This window comes from Pelodiscus sinensis, chromosome 6 (assembly GCF_049634645.1).
Source record: "Pelodiscus sinensis isolate JC-2024 chromosome 6, ASM4963464v1, whole genome shotgun sequence".
Lineage (NCBI taxonomy): Eukaryota > Metazoa > Chordata > Testudines > Trionychidae > Pelodiscus > Pelodiscus sinensis.
Genome location: NC_134716.1, coordinates 19,899,765 through 19,905,764, shown reverse-complemented (window position 1 = coordinate 19,905,764; position 6,000 = coordinate 19,899,765).

The following is a 6,000-nucleotide window of genomic DNA, read 5'->3' as shown; positions in this document are numbered from 1 at the left end:
GAGAAGTCCTGCTCTATGAGAAACTTCTGTTCAGTCTTGTGATTTGGGCTGCTTTTGTGTGTTTAGTTTGTAGATCTTCAGGACAGGAGTCTTGGTTGTTTTTGTCAGTTTCCCTGTTACACTGTGTATACTTAAGGTGTTATCTAGCCAACAAAAACCAAAACAAAGGACATGTTCTAGTGGAATTTTGCAAATTATTTATTCATTTACCTAAATTAGACTCTTTGTATCATTTCGATTTAGTTTTAAACCATGAAAGCATTTTATTAAGGTCCAAGTCAGCAAATATACACGTCTAGCTTCCATGCTGTGAAAGACCTGGAAAAAATCAGTTCCATTGATTTGGCACATGCTTTTGTGGAGTGCAAGCTTGTGTAGTGCTTGCAAAACCTGGACGTTGGTTATTAATGTTTGAAAACCAACAGTTACTCATGCACTGTACCATTTATTCTTAGATCCATATTGATACTGATAAATTCCATATGGCAAAATACAGTAAAAAAACCTAGATTTACATTGCAGACACACACGGCTCCATTTTCATGGTCAGGTTAAAGTGAGAGTTTTAAATTAACAGGCAAGGAGCTTTACTGTACAAAAAGACAAATCCTTTTCTCAACACTTAGCCTGAGTAGCATCTTCCAGAGAGTCTTCAGGATAAATGTGCAATAAATAGCAGCAAACCATGAGACATTTTCTAGCAAAAATATATTCTCATCTCAGATTTTACCTACCGTGGTCTGCTAAAGCTTCACAGAGATACAGCTGGGAGACCTACCTCCACCCCTATCTCCTGCCCTTTGAGAGGGGACTACACAACCCCATAAGTGGGGTGGACATTATTGACTTTGGCCATTGAGCTGCACTACCTGTGAATAGGGGGGAATTACTGACTCTTACCGTTGAACTGAATTACCCTGTGAACTGGGGAAAGTTATGGACTATAGCCATTGAGCTGCCCTGTGCTGTGGACAGGGATGAATTACTGACTTGTGACTAGCGGTTGCTTATTGACTATAGTCATTGGGCTGCACTACCCAATGAATAGGGGCAACTTCATTGACTGTGGCCATTGGGTCAGCCTGCCCTCTGGACTGGTGGGAGGGGGGGGGAATTAACTGACTTTGATAGTAGGCCACTCAGTCATAGAATTGTCGGTGGAGCTATAGACACGGATCAGGGAGAAAAAGCAGAGAATCCCTGGGAGCACTGGAAGAGAGATGTCCACACTGGGTGGGCTAGTCCCCATCTACATCACAAGCTGCAAAAGAACAGTGTTCTTGCACCGACAGAGTATGAGTATCTACTAGAGTCCTAGGCTACGTCTAGATTGGCATGATTTTCCGGAAATGCTTTTAACGGAAAAGTTTTCCGTTAAAAGCATTTTTGGAAAAGAGCATCTAGATTGGCATGGACGCTTTTCCGCAAAAGCACTTTTTGCGGAAAAGTGTCCGTGGCCAATCTAGACGCACTTTTCCACAAAAAAGCCCCGATCGACATTTTCGCGATTTGGGCTTTTTTGCGGAAAACAAATCTCAGCTGTCTACATTGACTTTTGCCCGAACGGGAGCAGCATAGTATTTCCGCAAAAAGCACTGATTTCTTGCAGTAGGAAGTCAGTGCTTTTGTGGAAATTCAAGCGCCAGTGTAGACAGCTGGCTAGTTTTTCCGGAAAAGCGGCTGATTTTCCGGAAAAACTGGCCAGTCTAGACACAACCCTAGATTTTAAGACTAAGATGGCCCTTTCTGAATCCTCTAATCTGACCTTGCTGCATAACATAGTCCATGTAACTTTATACAGTTCTTCCTGCATCAAGCCTAGAATTTCTGGTTTAACTAGAGCAGTGTTTCACAAATGGTTTTCCGCAGAACCCTGGAGTTCCACAAAGTGAAAATAAGGGTCCCGTGAGAAAATTCCATTACAATAACTTTTTATGATTTAAAAAAAAATTTGTACACATTAAATGTGATTTTTATGTTTTTAAATATGTGCAATTAAACTAAATGTTGATCTCATGACCTTGTTTAGCATTTGTTTATTATTAGCCTTACTTATCTGTGGTCTACTTTTTTCAGCTCCATATGTAAGACTGTTAGGGATTCCGCAAAATTTGTTCGAGTTTAAAAGGGTTCCGTGGCCAAATAAAATTGTGAAACACTGAACTAGAGCATGGCTTTTAAAAAGGCATCCAGGCTTGACTTGAAGACTTCAAGTGTTGCGATGGTCAATTACCATCAATGCTTAAAAAATGCACTTTATGTCTAATCTGACTATGTCCAACTTCAGTTCCCAACCACTTCCATTCCCAAGGGCTTCCGAGCCATCACACACAGAACTAAAATGCATATTATATGTAGGGATCATGTCAATCTATATAAATGGAGCCACCTTGCCGGCTGAAATAGAGCTGCTCTGCAACAGTGCACAGCACCAGTGCTTGGCACGAGATTAGAAATTAACACTGGAAAGGGTACAGAGAAGAGCGACAAGAATGATTAAAGGTTTAGAGAACATGACCTATAAAGCCAGGCTTCATGAACTGGGCTTGTTTAGTTTGGAAAAAAGAAGATTAAGGGGGGACATGATAGCGGTTTTCAAATATCTAAAAGGGTGTCACAAGGAGGAAGGAGAAAATTTGTTCCTCTTGGTTTCTGAGGACAGGACAAGGAGTAATGGGCTTAAAGTGCAGCCGGGGAGGTTTAGATTGGACATTAGGAAAAAATTCCTAACTGTCAGGGTGGTCAAATATTGGAATAAATTGCCAAGGGAGGTGGTGGAATCTCCCTCTCTGGAGATATTTAAGAACAGGTTAGATAGACATCTGTCAGGGATGGTGTAAACGGAGCTTGGTCCTGCCTTGAGGGCGGGGGGCTGGACTCGATGACCTCTTGAGGTCCCTTCCAGTCCTATTATTCTATGATTCTATGACTGATTGCTCCAGCCTGTGGCAGCAAATCTGAGTCACAGGAATGTGTCAAGGCCTGGGGGAGGGGGGGGAGGGGGGGGGGGGTTCCTGCCCTATGGGGAGGGAGGGGGGCAAGAAGAGAAGGTGGTGCTGCTCAGGTTTCTCTCAGAAGATGGGGGAAGATGTCCAGGCCAAATCTGAGTGAATGGTGCTGTAGCTCCACTCCCGGCTGCAATGTCACGCTCATAAATTTGGTCCAACCAGCCTTTGGGCCAAACCAGGTGGCTGGGCCAACCCCCTGCATGGCACTCCAGCTCCAGGCAGCTGTGCCCAGCCAGACACCTGGGACAGGAGACATGCTGTAACGGGCCCAGTGCACTTACTTAATACTGAGCACTAATTATGTTAATGTATATATTCCACAGCATAGGTAAGAAAAATTGAATTAGTCAGTGTGCTTTGCACTAATCCAATTTCCTGGGTTGTGCTAGGCCATCAAGGTTTACAAATGGGGACAGAGCCTAAAACGGCTGAGAACCACTGAGCACGTTACACGTGATTGGAGGAGGTGAGGGGAATTTAGGAAATGGGCCTGGATTACAGAACGCATGTAACAATGTCTCTATTGTGCAGAAAAGCACCCTAGGAATTTAACTGAACACCAGTGGTCAAGATCTTAAGTTTATGTCTGAGCCCAAAAATGTAGGATTGCCACACAGTTTAACCAAAAATACTGAACACCCCTCCCCCCCAAAAAAAGTTGAGAAATAAAAAGGGGGGGGTGACCAAAGTTGTTGGGGGGGGGGAGGGGACTATAAAAAAGGCCAGCATAGCCCCTTTAAGGCCTTTGGAGGGTTTTTTTGCCGGACGCCATCTTGTTTTCTTACTCTGTGCAGGAAGAGAGTTCCCCTGTGGAACCAGGTAAGTGGGGTGGAAGGGGAAGCTCAGAGGGGCTTTGGGGGGGGGGTCCGGGAGAGTCTGGGGGCTGGGCCCAGTTGCTGAGTGTGGTAGGATTGCCAGGTGTCTGGTAATTTCGCCTCCTGGCAGGGGAAAAAAAATCAGAAAATACTGGACATTTTAGGTGGCCAATATTTTCTGATTTTTTTTTTTAACCGGATAGGAAGTGAAAATACCAGACTGTCCAGGTCAATACCGGATACCTGGCAACCCTCTCCAGTTGAACTGTGAGCTACCATGCAAGGAGCACTCAACGGGGAGTGTGCTGCTTCCTACTATTGACTGGGACAACTGCCTGCAGCACAATCCTCCAAGGTAAACCTAGCCAAGCACTTGTGCGATTTGAAGCTTTCACATTTAATGTTCTAGTTCTGGGCAGTAATGTAACTTGCTAGCTTGATGTTACTAAGTTTTTGACATAGTTCCAGATGGCATTTGCATAAGGAACCCAGGAAATGCGCTCTACATGAAACCACTATAAAGGGGGAGGTACAAATTGTTGAAGTCTGTACTCACAAATTTGTCATCAATTAGCCGCTGTCAAACTAGCAGGCCTATCTAGTGAGGCCCCATCAGTGTGTCCTCTAATTTTTCCCATTCGGGTGCAGAATGAACTGTGTTATGTGCACCAATACGGAGGTGATGTGTCACATATTACCTCTGAATTGGTGCATATAAAATTCATGTGCTGGGAGTGGGGTCAAGGGGTTCCAAGTGTCAGAAGGGGGCTCAGACATAGGGCAGAAGATGTACAGGATAAGGTTGATGACTTCAGTTGCAGGTGTCAGCTCTGGGGTATGACCAAGGATAGGGGCTCGGGTTTCCCAGGGGATAAAATGGTGAGCGAAGACTTTCCCAACTCTCTCATCCCACAGCAGCACTTGGGATGGGGATAAGGGCACCTCTCTCTTGGCTGCAGCAAGTCCAGGGCAGGTCTATGCTGGGGCCAGTGAGTCTCTCCCCACTACAGGCCTGAGCCCTTGCACACAGCTTAAGAGGCTATTGCACAACCACGTGAGAACTTAAGTCCTACCAGAGTTAGTCCTGAATCTAGTACTAGTCAATATTTTCATTAGTGACCTGGATAATCAAGTGGAGCATGTGCTTATAAATTTTGCTTATAAACCATGCTGTAAGGGTTTGTAAGCACTGTGGAAGGCCATTGAATTTACACAACCTCAACCAATTAGAACATTAGTCTGAAATCAACAAGCTGAAATTCAATAAAGAGCAAGTCCTTAAGAAGGAAAAATACAAATCTGCAACAACAAAATGGGGAATAATTGGTCAGGCAGTACTAGAGGGCTATGTCTACACTGGCAGATTCTTGCACAAGAACTCTTTTGTGGAAGAGTTCTCGTGCAAAAACTCTTCCACAAGAGAGTGTCCACACTGCCATGTGCTTTTGCGCAAGAGCATCTATGGCAGCGTAAATGCTCTCTTGCACAAGAAAGCTCTGATGGCTATTTTAACCATAGGGGCTTCTTGTGCAAGAAATTCATGTTGCCTGTCTACACTGGCCTCTTCTGGAAGAGCTCTTGCGCAAGACGGCTTATTCCTCGTGGGAAGAGGAATAACTCTTTTGGAAGAAGCCCTGTTTTACAAAGCTGTACTGTAAATTTACTTCTGGAAGAACGCTCGTGCAGTGTAGACAGCCGGCAAGTTTTTGCAGAAGAACGGCTGTTCTTGCGCAAGAAGCTGCCAGTGTAGATGTAGACTAGCTGAAAAGAACCCGGGGGTTACAGTGAACCACAAATTCAATATGAGTCAGCAATGTGATGCACGCAATTGCAAAAATGGTTAATATGCTGGGAGACATTAATTCTCCTCTCCATTCAGCATTAGTGAGGCCTCAACTAGAATATTGTAGCATCTAATTCTGGGCTGCATACTTCAGGAAAGAGGCAAACAAAAAGAATAAAAAGCTCACCTTTGAGAAAAGTTTTTAAAATGTTGGGCATGTTTAGTGTTGAGAAAAGAAGTCTGAACAGGAACCTAATACTAACCCTTAACACATGAAGGCTTATTAAGAGAGCGATCATTTGTTTTCTATGCCCAGTGAAGTTAAGACAAGAAGTAATGGGCTTAATCTGCAACAAAGGAGATTTAGGTTGGATATTAGGAAAAAACTATAAGA